Below are 14523 nucleotides of genomic sequence, written 5' to 3' on the forward strand. Positions count from 1 at the left end.
GGGAGGCAATTTCAGGAACTCCCTTTAAATCAACCAAAATAACGTGAAAATCTGGATCTTTCCTTATCCCTGCTGGATAAGGAACTCAAAGATTATTTTGAATTCAATAACTGTCTTCTCTCCATGGAGAATCACCAGCAAATGTCCTGTCAGTTTCTTCACTCATCCCATCAATGGATTCTATCTTTGACGCTTCCCTCATCCACTGCAGAAAGTCAATGGTGCCTCCCAAAAATGTCCAACGTCTCCACGGTGACGGGATTCCTCCTACTGGGTTTCTCGGAAGTCCGGGAGTTGCTGCTGGTCTAGACCGCGCTGTTCCTTCTGGTCTACCTGGTGGCCCTGACTGGGAATCTCCTCATATCGTCACCGTCACTGCCCTCGACCGGCGCCTCCACATCCCCATGTACTTCTTCCTCAGGAACATGTCCGTTCTCGACCTCTGCCTCATCTCCGTCACAAACACCCCCCAAATCCGTCACCACCTCCTTGACTAATAACAACTCCATCTCCTTCCTGGGCTGTGTGGCTCAGATCTTATTGGTGATCTTGTTTGCCGCTTCGGAGTATTTTGTCCTCTCGGCGCTGTCCTACGACTGCTACGCCGCTATCTGCCACGCCCTGCGCTACGAGGCCATCATGGACCAAGGGGCCTGTAAGAAGATGGCCGCCACCTCCTAGCTCAGCGGAGGATTGTTAGGGGTCCTATTTTCAGCTTCAACCTTCTCCCTGTCCTTCTGCGGGTCCATCGGGGTCCAGCAGTTCTTCTGAGACGTCCCCTCCCTACCGAAGTTCTCCTGCTCCGAGGACCACATCGCCATCGATATAAGCGTGACCGTTGGGATAGCGTTAGCAGTTGTCTGCTTCGTCCCTGTCGTCATCTCGTATGTGAGCATCTTCCGGATTGTACTGAGGATGCCGGCTGCCGAGGGCCGGGCCAAAGCCTTCTCCACATGCCTGTCTCACGTCGGCGTCATCACTCTGTTCATCATGACTGGTTTCTGTGCTTACCTGAAGCTCTGTCAGGTTCCCTCTCGGCGCTGAACCTGTTGGTGTCCGTGTTCAACACTGTGGTTCCCCCACCCTGAACCCCCTCATCTACAGCCTGAGGAACCGAGACATGAAGGCCTCCATCGGGAGAGTCATAAAGGGGAGATTACCCCACCCTTTTCTCTGGAAAAAAACTGTCTCCTTGTGTTGATATTGGCATCACTCACCTCAATAAGACGACTTACAGAGGGGTGCACGTGAACAGTTGTCTTTTCTGGATGAAAGGAGGCATTCTCAGGTTCCAGAGGGACGTCTGATAAGATCAGTGTGTGATGGACAATCCCCCTTCAGAGGATATTGCGCTGGGGTCGATACAAGATAACAGATTGGACCAGGTTTATATCCCACAGGGGGCTCAGTCCTCATCCCGATTTTATGAAAAAGGGAACGGAAACCACAGAGAAGTGAAGTGACTTGTCCAAGGTCCCACAGTAGACAAGTGGTGGAGCCGGGATCATCACCTAGGTCCTTCTGACTCCCAGGCCTGAGCTCTATCCACTTGTCCACGCTGCTTCTCTTGGGTAAATCACTTAATCTTCATAACTTACAAAAGTATTTTTTTCCTTCCCAGACCACTGAAACTCTCCAAAATCAATCAGTCTCACGTGATGTGGAAAAATTCCCTCCTTGTGTTGCATTCCTTAATATCGATGCCTTCTTCGGAATAAAATTTATCTGTCCGAATTGCTACTTTTCCTTTCTGAGAGTGAACGTTTTATCAGTGCTGTGACTTGTGAAGTAGCGTGATCTAGTGAAAACAGCATGGGCCTAAGATCCATTCATTCATTCAATCAATCGTTTTATTGAGGACTTACTGTGTGCAGAGCACTGTCAGAGTGCTTGGGAAGCAGCGTGACTCCGTGGAAAGAGCATGGGCTTGGGAGTCAGAGGTCTGCCACATGTCTGCTGTGTGACCTTGGGCAAGTCACTTAACTTCTCTGAGCCTCAGTTACCTCATCTGTAAAATGGAGATTAAGACTGAGCCCCACGTGGGACAACCTGATCACCTTGTATCACCCTCCAGCGCTTAGAACAATGTTTTGCTCATAGTAAGTGCTTAACAATTGCCATTATTATTATTATTATTATTATTATTATTATTATTATTATTATTATTATTATTCAAACTGTCAAGGCTGTGCCACAGTGCCAAAACCCAGCAGGTGGCTGCCTGTTAGCCATGGTTCAGCAGTGGATAATAATGATAATTATTATTATTTGTATTTGTTCTGCTCTTACTATGTTACCGGCACTGTACAAAGCACTGGGGTGGATACAAGCCAATCAGGCTGGAGGCGCTTCTGATGGCTGGGGTCACTGCAGTGGACAACGCACCCCTCCTGCAAGCCCACTTCTCGGTCGGGGGACGCGGCCCTGTTTGGAACCCCAACATAGTTCCTGAGTGTGAACATCTCCCCAGACTGACTTCGACTCTTCCATCCACCTCCTTGTCTTTCCTATCCCCTCGCCCCCCTCCACCAAAGTCCCTCTCACTGGGCAACGTGGGTCTGAGAGGCCCTGACCTCCAATCGCCCCTTGGTCTTCTGGGTGGGGCTGATAATGAAGTCTCCAAAAAGCTGGCTACTGCACTTGGCACACAAGATGTGCTCGATAAATTGCGGTGATGGACTACTGGATGGATGAATGGATAGATGGTTGGATGAGAAGAGATGGATCTGAGCAGTTGGATGGGATCTGTATCCATCTTTTACTCTCCTTCTTCCAACGGTCGTACCCTAAGAGTGCACCATATTCTTCACCTCTTCAAAGCTTTTCTGAAGGACGTCTCCTCCAAGAGGCCTTCCCTAACTAAGCCCTCTTTTCCTTTTCTTCCACTCGCTTCTCTGTCGCCCTGACTTACTGTCTTTATTCATCCCCCTGTGTAATGGATTGATTAGGGTTGTTTACAACTCCTGCGAAGGATGATTACGACTTCTACACCTATTTCTTGTTAGGGGTTAAAGGACGGTTGATTAGTCACGTAGGTGAAAGTATTGTAAAAAATGGATGTCCTTGCTCTTGAGGCTCACCCCGCACCGGGAGCCTGGCCAGTGCCTTGGAGCGGGGCGGACCCTTTGGAACAACGGCCCTTGTGTCAACACGGATACAAAAAATAACCAAAGCTTGTGTAAACTAAGTTAGATAAGCTGTTTGTCTCGGACTATAAAACTGGCAAAGTCCCTGAACTCACTCGAAGCCTCACCTGGGAATGGACGCACTGCTCAGGGATTTTCCCGTTTCTAGACACCCCGGGTGAGCTGTCCCGGGGCTTCCCAGCTGAAGTGTTGATCTGGATGTAGCAGATGAATTAGGATCGGTGATGTATGAACCCCTTTGACTTTCCAGATTCTAGAAACTCCAGGTGAACTGTTGTTGATCTGGATGTAGCAGATGAATTAGGATCGGTGATGCATGAACCCCTTTCTTGTTCTTGTTCTTTATAATTTGTTATGGATTAGTATTTTGTGCTTTGCTTATTGATTATAATTTGTTATGGATTAGTATTTAGTGCTTTGCTTATTGATTATAACAAAGACTTTAATCTTAATAAAAGGCTCCAGCTGTTTCTGCTTCCCAAAATCTTCTCTGCTTCCTCAGGCAAAACACCCTGCCGGCCCCACATCATTTATGCCCAAATCCATAATGCCTGCTCCCACTCCAGAGTGTAAGCTCATTGTGGGAAGAGAATGGGTCTGTTATATTGTTATACTATACTCTCCCAAGTGCTTAGTGCAGTGTTCTGCAGACCATAAGGACTCAGTAAATACGATTGACTGACTCCTAAATTATTTTTATTAATCATGATCATCTTCAGTCAAAAGAATTTAGTGAGCACTTATTATGTGCATAGCACTCTATTAAAATCTTGGGAGAGTACAATACAACAAAATCAACCAGCACGTTCCCTGTCCATAACAGACTAGCAGTCTAGAGAACGCAGCGTGGCTCAGTGGAAAGAGCACGGGTTTGGGAGTTAGAGGTCATGGTTTCTAATCCCGGCTCTGCCACTTGTCGGTTGTGGGACTTTGGGCAAGTCACTTAACTTCTCTGTGCCTCAATTACCACATCTGTAAAATGGGGATTAAGACTGTGAGCCCCACGTGGGACAGGGGACTGTGTCCAACACGTTTTGCTTGTATCCACTCCAGTGCTTAGTACACTGCCTGGCACAAAGAAAGTGCTTAACAAACATAATAATAATAATGAAAATTATTATTATTATTATCAATGTACCTGGAAGATACCCAAGAAAGCAATTACAAGATCCCTCTAAATATACTGTTGCAAGATTCTGCAGTGGGTAGCTGCATCTAACCCAGGAAGTATAAATTCATGCGTTCCTGATTATAATCATAATTAATTATCATAATTGTAATTATCAACATTATCATTATAGTCTTTATTAGCAGTTTACATGCAAAAGGCTGCAGCAAGTGCTGAGTAGAAACAAAACGATTAGCTCAGAATAAGTCGCTGACTGTAAGAGGCTCAGAATATGAGAGAAAGTTTATATGGAATCCTCATGTTAAAGAAAGGCTCAGAGAGGTTAAGTTGGTCACTCAAGGTCACACAGCTGGTCAGTGGCAGGGTTGGCGTTAGAACTCGTGTCATGGCTCCCGGTTGCCTGATCAATCACCTCTAGACTGTAAGTTCCTTTTGGGCAGGAAAAGTGCCTACCAACTATTTTCTTTATCTTTCCCTCCAAACCCCATCCGCCCCTTATTTTCCCATCACCATAGATGACCCATCATCCTTCCTGTCTCACAAGCCCATAACCTTGTCATTACCTTCAACTCCTCTCTCTCATTCAACCCACAAATTCAATCCATCACAAACTTTTGTCTGTCCCACCTTCACAACATCGCTAAAATCTGCCATTTCCTCTCCATTCATTCATTCATTCATTCAATCGTATTTATTGAGCACTTACTGTGTGCAGAGCACTGTACTAAGCGCTTGGGAAGTACAACTTGGCAACATATAGAGACGGTCCCTACCCAACAGTGGGCTCACAGTCTAGAAGGGGGAGACAGACAACAAAACAAAACATATTAACAAAATAAAATAAATAGAATAGTAAATATGTACAAGTAAAATAAATGGAGTAATAAAACCGTACAAACATATATACAGGTGCTGTGGGGAGGGGAAGGAGGTAGGGCGGGGTGGATGGGGAGGGGGAAGAGGGGGAGAGGAAGGAAGGGGCTCAGTCTGGGAAGGTCTCCTGGAGGAGGTGAGCTCTCAGTAGGGCTTTGAAGGGAGGAAGAGTGATAGCTTGGCGGATGGGCGGGAGGAGGTCATTCCAGGCCAGAGGGAGGACGAGGGCCGGGGGTCGACGGCGGGACAGGCGAGAACGAGGCACAGTGAGGAGGTTAGCAGCAGAGGAGTGGGGGGTGCGGGCTGGGCTGTAGAAGGAAAGAAGGGAGGTGAGGTAGGAGGGGGCGAGGTAATGGAGAGCCTTGAAGCCGAGAGTGAGGAGTTTTTGCTTGATGTGTAGGTTGACTGGCAGAGACTGGAGGTTTTTGAGGAGGGGAGTAACACATCCATAGCGTTTCTGCACAAAGATGATCCGGGCAGCAGCCTGAAGTATACTCGGCAGTAAGTCAAGGAGATGGTGACGGATTTGGGGGTGGTGATGGAGATGTAGCAGAGGTCGATGAGGGCCAGGTTCCTGAGGAAGAAAAACATGCGGGTGCGGAAGCGCCGTTCAGGGGCGATGATAACGACGATGAGGAGATTCCCCGTCAGGGTCGCCTGGCAGACCAGGAGGAACAGTGCGGAGTGAACCAGCTGCAGCTCCTGGACCTCCGAGAATCCCAGCAGGAGGAATTCCCTCACCGTGGAGATGTTGGACATTTCTGGGTGATGATGTCGACTCTCTGCACAGGAAGAGGGAAGACTTCAATTTACGGAACTTGGTGGCGTCGATAAAGGAATCAACATTAATTCCCGCATGACTAAATCAGTCTTTTGTACGTACTGAGCACCTACAGAGTTCAAAGGTATTAGTACAAATGATTCCTGCTGCCAAGGAATTCCAAGCTCACGGTCTCATAGGAGTGGAATAGTGTAATGGAAAGGGCACAGTCCTTGGAGTCGGAGGACTTGGGTTCTAAGTCTGGCTCTACCAGTTGCCTGCTGTGTGACCTTGGACAGCATACTTAACTTCTCTGGGTTGCAGATTCCTAATCTTTAAAATGGAAACCCAAGGCCTCTTCTTCTCGCTGCCTAAACTGTGAGCCCCGTGTTAAGTAGAGACCATGTCCTACCTGATTACTTTGCATCTACCCCAGTACATACTACTGTACTTTGTGTATAATTAGCATTTAACAAGTGCCACAAGTATCATTATGATTGGGGGAGACAGAAACTAAATTAAATTGCAGGTAGGAGACTAAAGAGTTCAACTTGGCTGCTGTGAAATGTTGTAGGTCAATCAACATATTCATTGATCAGTGACTGTGTGCAGAGCACTGTACTAAATGTTTGGGAGAGTCCAAAATAATGGAGTCGGTAGGTACGTTCCCTGCCTCCGACAAGCTTATAGTCTAGAAGTGATTTCAGCCCCTCTCGGGATCGCACCTGGAGACTTTCCAGTCCTCTACCATTCTCGACTACGGGAGGGAAAGTCAAGCAGAGGCCCACCCATTCCATTCCTAGCTTGGGCAGTGGCTAGCGAGTGGAAGGTAATCTGCTACAAGTCAAAACTCACCTGTGCTGGGCAGCAATGGTGCGGGAGACAGTCGAGGGCGGAGACTCAAATTTACCGCATGGAAGAAGGCCATGGTAAACCACTGCTATGTGTTTACCAACAAGATTTCATGGAGTAGTCATTCTGGTATGTGTATCCATAGAGTTTTCTTGGTAAACATAAAAAAGTGGTTACTATCGCCTCCTTTCATGCAGTGAAAATCTGAGTCTCTGCTGTTGTCTTTGATCCACATTTTGATCATTTGTCCATCTGCCTTTGACTCTTTCCCATTCCCCGGCTGCCCAGCGCAGGTAAACCAACTTTGTCTGACGCTTCCCCTTAGACTTTGCCATTATAGGTAACCCTAGCAACAGTATCTCTCAATGGCATAGCTCTAAGCTTCACTGGCATACGCAAATTCTCCTGCCACGGTAAGACATTGATTCGTAAGAGAGCTTCCGTTCAGAAGAATTGATGATGGTGCCGGGGTTTTTCCCCGAATCTGTCACGCTCTCTCATCCCTGATAATCACGTTCCCACTGAAAACGTTTTTGACATACGGGAACTACTGACAGCCTAAGTGACTGCAGCATTGTGCTGAAGCTCGGTTGTAGAATCTGAGCCTGGCGGGCGGTTGCTCTGGTAGCCAGGGTAGGGATGCTGGAGGTGGAAGAGCTATGTCGGCGAGAGGGCCACTGGTCGATAGAGCACGGGCCTGGGAGTCAGAAGGATGTGGGTTATAATCCCGGCTCCCTGACAAGTCTGTTTTGTGACCTTGGGCAAGTCACTTCAAGTCCCTGTGCCTCAGTTACCCCATCTGTAAAATGGGGATAAGAGTGTGAGCCCCATGATGGACAGGGACTGTGTCCATCCTGATTACCTTGTAACTAGCCCAGCGCTAAGAACAGTGCTTGGCACAGAGTAAGCGCTTAACAGGTACCAAGATTCTTGATAATTTATTATTGCTGGCAATCCATTTCCCTCCTAAAAGCCTGCCCTGTTTGGGGTATGGTCTTTCTCTGAACTGGTGTCTCCCACGTTCTATACTGTGAGCCCATTGTGGGCAAGGATCATCTCTGTTGCTGAATTGTACTTTCCAAACGCTTAATACAGTGCTCTTCACACAGTAAGCGCTCATTAAATGCGACTGAATGAATGAATGAACTCTGTTCCACGAGTGCGAAAACTTCCTCAGAATGTCTCCATCTCTGGCTTCATCATTCTGGTTCCATCTTGCCTCTCTCCACCCCCGCTCACTCTCAACAGGGCAGCTGGGGCTGTCGGAGGGCACTGACCTCATCTGGACTGGGCTGGTCTCCTCTTTCTCCTCAGATTCCTGGGTTCTGTCAGCCACACGGGTACGGCCAGGAGCCCTCAACCACTCTCCGCTCTCCCATGGATGCCGACATGTTCTACAAGTGGGCCCCGTCCCCGAAGATAAAGCAGTCGCTTCTCTGAGGGGGATCCCTGGAGGATTGGCTTGGGCCCCTGTGGAGGGATCTCGTGGGCCACGCGACGCGGGAACCCTCTGGGTATAGGAACCTGACTCTCCCAACTGCAGCAACGGTCCTGGCCTGTGATGTTCCCATGGCAACAGCAGCTTCTTCTTCTACATAAGTATACTCGTATCCAGAGAGATACAGACAGGGAAAGAGTGGTATGCTTCTGAATTGGAGAAGCAGCATGATTTAGTGGAAAGAACCTGGGCATGAGAGTCCCAGCTCTCCCGAATGCTTCCCAGGTGACCTTGGCCAAGTCACCTCACTTCTCTGGGACTCATTTTCCTCAGCTGTAAAATGGAGATGCAATACCAGTTCTCCCTCCTACATAGACTGTGACCCTCATGTGGGACAGGGATTGTGTGCATCCTGATTGATTTGTATCTATCCCAACGCTAAGACCAGTGCTTGACACGAAGTAAGTGCTTAACAAATACCATATCAAAAAGAAATTCTCCTATTCTCACTGGGGCAGTACGACTGGTTACTCAGAGAAAACAAAGGAGAATCAGAGCCCTCAGCACAGAGGTAGGGAGTGACAGATTGGCAAGCTTAGTTAGTATCCGGAGACGTTCCTTCCTTCCTTCCTTCATTCATTCAATCGTATTTATTGAGCACTTACTGTTTGCAGAGCACTGTATGCTAAGTGCTTAGGAAGTACAAGTTGGCAACATATAAATCAATCAATCAATCAATCAATCAATCGTATTTATTGAGCGCTTACTATGTGCAGAGCACTGTACTAAGCGCTTGGGAAGTACAAATTGGCATCACATAGAGACAGTCCCTACCCGATAGTGGGCTCACAGTCTAAAAGGGGGAGACAGAGAACAGAACCAAACATACCAACAAAATAAAATAAGTAGGATAGAAATGTACAAGTAAAATAAATAAATAAATAAACAGAGTAATAAATATGTACAACCATATATACATATATACAGGTGCTGTGGGGAAGGGAAGGAGGTAAGACGGGGATGGAGAGGGGGACGAGGGGGAGAGGAAAGAAGGGGCTCAGTCTGGGAAGGCCTCCTGGAGGAGGTGAGCTCTCAGCAGGGCCTTGAAGGGAGGAAGAGAGCTAGCTTGGCGGATGGGCAGAGGGAGGGCATTCCAGGCCCGGGGGATGACGTGGGCTGGGGGTCGATGGCGGGACAGGCGAGAGCGAGGTACAGTGAGGAGATTAGTGGTGGAGGAGCGGAGGGTGCGGGCTGGGCAGTAGAAGGAGAGAAGGGAGGTGAGGTAGGAGGGGGCGAGGTGATGGAGAGCCTTGAAGCCCAGGGTGAGGAGTTTCTGCCTGATGCGCAGATTGATCGGTAGCCATTGGAGGTTTTTGAGGAGGGGAGTGATATGTCCAGAGCGTTTCTGGACAAAGATAATCCGGGCAGCAGCATGAAGTATGGATTGAAGTGGAGAGAGACACGAGGATGGGAGATCAGAGAGAAGGCTAGTGCAGTAGTCCAGACGGGATAGGATGAGAGCTTGAATGAGCAGGGTAGCGGTTTGGATGGAGAGGAAAGGGCGGATCTTGGCAATGTTGCGGAGCTGAGACCGGCAGGTTTTGGTGACGGCTTGGATGTGAGGGGTGAATGAGAGAGCGGAGTCGAGGATGACACCAAGGTTGCGGGCTTGTGAGACGGGAAGGATGGTAGTGCCGTCAACAGAGATGGGAAAGTCAGGGAGAGGACAAGGTTTGGGAGGGAAGACAAGGAGCTCAGTCTTCGACATGTTGAGCTTTAGGTGGCGGGCGGACATCCAGATGGAGATGTCCTGAAGGCAGGAGGAGATGCGAGCCTGGAGGGAGGGGGAGAGAGCAGGGGCAGAGATGTAGATCTGGGTGTCATCAGCGTAGAGGTGATAGTTGAAGCCGTGGGAGCGAATGAGGTCACCAAGGGAGTGCTCACAGTCTAGAAGGGGGAGACAGAGAACTAAACAAAACATATTAACAAAATAAAATAAATAGAATAAATACGTACAAATAAAATAAATAGAGTAATATATGCGTACAAACATATATACATATATAGGTGCTGTGGAGAGGGGAAGGAGTTGGGGAGGGGGAGGAGGGGGAGAAGAAGGAAGGGGTTCAGTCTGGGAAGGCCTTCTGGAGGAGGTGAGCTCTCAGTAGGGTTTTGAAGGGAGGAAGAGAGCTAGCTTGGAGGATGTTCAGGGGGAGGGCATTCCAGGCCAGGGGGAGGATGTGGGCCGGGAGTCGACGGCAGAAAAGGTGAGAACGAGGCACAGTGAGAAGACAAGCGGCAGAGGAGCGGAGGGTGCGGGCTGGGCTGTAGAAGGAGAGAAGGGAGGTGAGGTAGGAGGGGGCGAGATGATGGAGAGACTTGAAGCCGAGGGTGAAGAGTTTTTGCATGATGCATAGGTTTATTGGTAGCCACTGGAGACTTTTGAGGAGGAGAGTAACATGCCCAGAGCGTTTCTGGACAAAGACGATCCGGGCAGCGTCGTGAAGTGTGGATTGAAGAGGGGAGGGACAGGAGGATTGGACATCAGAGAGGAGGCTGATGCAGTAATCCAGACGTGATAGGATGAGAGCTTGAACGAGCAGGGTAGCAGTTTGGATGGAGAGGAAAGGGCGGATCTTGCCGTTGTTGCAGAGGTGAGACCGGCAGGTTTTGGTGACGGATTGGATGTGAGGGGTGAATGAGAGAGCAGAATCGAGGATGACACCAAGGTTGCGGGCTTGTGAGACGGGAAGGATGGTAATGCCGTAAAAATTGATGGGAAAGTCAGGGAGAGGGCAGGGTTTGGGAGGGAAGATAAGGAGTTCAGTCTTGCTCATGTTGAGTTTTAGATGGCGGGCACACATCCAGATGGAGATGTCCTGAAGGCAGGACGAGATGCGAGCCTGGAGGGAGGGAGAGACCGCAGGGGCAGAGATGTAGATTTGGGTGTAAACAGTATAGAGATGATAGTTGAAGCCGTGGGAGCGAATGAGTACACCAAGGGAGTAAGTGTAGATCGAGAACAGAAGGGGACCAAGAACTGACACTGGAGGAACCCCTATAGTAAGGGGAAGGGAGGGGAGGAGGAGCCCGCAAAAAGAGACTGAGAATGAACTGCCGGAGAGATAAGAGGAGAACCAGGAGATGACAGAGTCTGTGAAGCTGAGGTTGGATAGTATGCTGAGGAGAAGGGGGTGGTCCACAGTGTCGAAGGTAGCTGAGAGGTCGAGAGGGACTAGGTTAGAGTAGGAGCCTTTAGATTTGGCAAGCCGGAGGTAATTGGTGACTTTTAGGAGGGCAGTTCCCGTGGAATGTAGGGGACGGAAGCCAGATTGGAGAGGGTCGAGGAGAGAGTTGGCGTTGAGGAATTCGAGGCAGCGCATGTAGACGACTCGTTCATGGAGTTTTGAAAGGAATGGTAGGAGGAAGATAGGGCTATAACTAGAAGGGGAGGTGGGGTCAAGAGAGGGTTTTTATAGGATGGGAGAAACGTGGGCATGTTTGAAAGCAGAGGGGAAGGAATCAGTGGAGAGTGAGTGGTTGAAGATGGAAGTTAAGGCGGGGAAGAGGGAAGGGGGGAGAGATTTCATAGAATGAGAGGGAATAGGGTCAGAAACACAAGTGGCCATAGTAGCACCTGAGAGGAGGGAGAAGATCTCCTCTGAGGATACTGCTGGGAAGATTGGGAGAGTAGCGGAGGGCTTTGAAAGCCGGGGGGTTGGAGAAGCAGGGGGAATGACTTTGGGGAGCTCAGACCTGATGGATTTAATTTTATTAATGAAGTAGGAGGCCAGATCGTTGTGGGTGAGGGAATGAAGAGGAGGAGGAGGAATTCATTCATTCATTCAATCGTATTTATTGAATGCTTACTATGTGCAGAGCACTATACTAAGCTCTTGGGAAGTACAATTCAGCAACCAATAGAGGCAATCTCTGCCCACAACGGATTCGCAATCTAGAACGGGGGAGACAGGCATCAAAACATGTAAACAGGCAGTCAAATGTGGGGAAACGTTTCCGTGATTGCGTCCCTTCTCCCTTGTCACCCTCTGATTTTCCGATTTTCATAACCACCAAGAGTGATCTTAAAATTCATAGAATTACTGTTTTTATCACTAGTAGTACAGACATTATCATTATTGAATTTATGAATAATTTACTTACAAAACACTGCCAAGTGCTGGAGTAGAAACAAACGAATTAGGTCAGCGCGTTTCCTGACCCACGGGAGCTCAGATTGTAAGAGAAAGAGAGAGCACATATTGAACCCCGATTTTACAGAGAGACCCAGAGAGGTTACATAGCTGTACCAAGGTGATACAGCAGGCCGGTGGCAGAACCAGGCAGACATTTCTAATCTCATGACTCCCAGCCACATGCTCATTCTACTAAACCATGATGTCGCCCAAACAATCACTTGTCAGTCATTTATTCATTCATTCAATCATATTTATTGAGGGCTTACCGTGAGCAGAGTACTACACTAAACGCTTGGAAAGTACCATTCAGAATAAAGAGAGACGATCCCTGCACACACCGGCCTTACAGTCATACCAGCTTATCAGCCTCTGTCTCAGACATTGACAAATCCTCAAGCACTGGACTTCCTCTTTGGATAGCCCTTTATATGGCTACCCCCAAGGTCAGAACCCTGATGAGGAATGGTATAGTCATCAGAAGGAAACAGACATTTTATCCCTTAGAGGAGGGAGGAGGAATCTCCCCATTAGGACTCTCCCCAGTGCAGCCTTCGTGTCACGGTTCCTCAGGCTGTAGATGATGGGGTTCAGGTTGGGGTGCATCACGGTGTAGGACATGGACACCAGAAGTTCCAGGGTCTAGGGAGAGTCTGACACGGGCTTGAGGTAGGTGAAAGGTCCGGTCAAGAGGAAGACGATGACGACAGCGCGGTGAGGCAGGCAGGTGGAGAAGACTTTGGCTTGGCTCTCGGCGGCCAGCATCTTCAGCACGGCCAGGAAAATGCTCACGTAGGAGACGACGATGGAGAAGAAGCAGACGACAAATAACGCTATCCCACCAGTGACGCTCAAGTCAATGACAACGTGGTCCTCGGAACAGGAGATCTTCGGCAGGGAGGGGACGTTGCAGAAGATTTGCTGGATGATTTTGGGCCCACAGAAGCTCAGGAAGAAAATCGAAGCTGAATACAGGATCCCAAACAGCACTCCGGTGAGCCAGGAGGCCGCTGCCATCTTTCCACGGGACTTGTTGGTCATGATGAGCTCATAGCGCAGGGGGTGGCAGATGACAATGTAGCGGTCGTAGGACATCGCCGTCAGGACGACCAACTCTGAAGTGGCCAAAACGACCACCAGGAAGACCTGGGCGGCACAGCCCAGGAGGGAGATGGCTACACGATCTGTCAGGGAGATGACGGCGGACTTGGAGATGGTGACGGAGATGTAGCAGAGGCCGAGGACGGACAGGTTCCGGAGGAAGAAGTACATAGGTGTGTCGAGGTACCTGTCGAAGACGGTGACGGCGGCAATGAGGAGATTCCCCGTCAGGGCCGCCAGGTAGACCAGGAGGAACAGCACAGCGTGGAACAGCTGCAGCTCCTGGATCTCCAAGAAACTCAGCAGGAGGAATTCCTTCACCGTGGAGACGTTGGGAATTTTGGGGATGCAGCATTGACTTTCTGCATGTGATGAGGGAAGAGCCAAAGTTAGAGTCCACTGATGAGATGAGTTAAGGAATTGACAGTACACTTGCCGGTGGTTCTCTATGGAGAAGAGACAGTTATTAAATTCAAAATGATCTCTGAGTTCACGGTGGAGACACCGAACATTTCTGGGGAATTATGTCGACTCCCTGCACAGGAAGAGGGAATAGTTTAATTTAAAGACATTGATGTTGGGGGTGAAAGAATAGGACTAAGTCAATCAGTTCTATTTATTGAGTACCTACAGAGGACAGGGTATTAATACATACAATCACTTCCCCCAGCGAGCTTCCATTCTGCTGGAGGTATCAAGCTTCAAACTGTGAAGATGCAGGGTGCTATTGGGAAGAACATAGGCCTGGGAGTAGAGGACCTGACTTCTAATCCCAACTCTACCAGTTCCCTGCTGCATAGCCATGGGAAAGTGACTTAATTTCTCAATAGCAAAATGAGGATTAAATATCTTTTTTCCCTCCTACTTAGTCTGTGAAACCCTTGTGGGATGCAGACCTGTCCTACCAGATTGTCCTGAATCTCCCAGCACTTAAAGCTTTGCTTGGAACGTAGTACGCTCTTAATGTGTATCAGGATAATTATTTTTGGTTGAGGAGACTGGAACTAAAATGAATAGCAAATAGCAGA

At 48.7% G+C, this 14523-nt stretch overlaps 1 non-coding gene across 1 annotated transcript; it reads left to right on the top strand.

The window, feature by feature from the left end:
* The first annotated feature begins 6615 nt into the window (after positions 1–6615).
* On the top strand, positions 6616–6753 carry LOC119924169. Its single transcript, XR_005449064.1, has one exon. It is a non-coding gene; the product is annotated as a small nucleolar RNA SNORA7 (small nucleolar RNA).
* Positions 6754–14523: the final 7770 nt, after the last annotated feature.

Source organism: Tachyglossus aculeatus, unplaced genomic scaffold (genome assembly GCF_015852505.1).
Source record: "Tachyglossus aculeatus isolate mTacAcu1 unplaced genomic scaffold, mTacAcu1.pri scaffold_82_arrow_ctg1, whole genome shotgun sequence".
Taxonomy (NCBI): domain Eukaryota; kingdom Metazoa; phylum Chordata; class Mammalia; order Monotremata; family Tachyglossidae; genus Tachyglossus; species Tachyglossus aculeatus.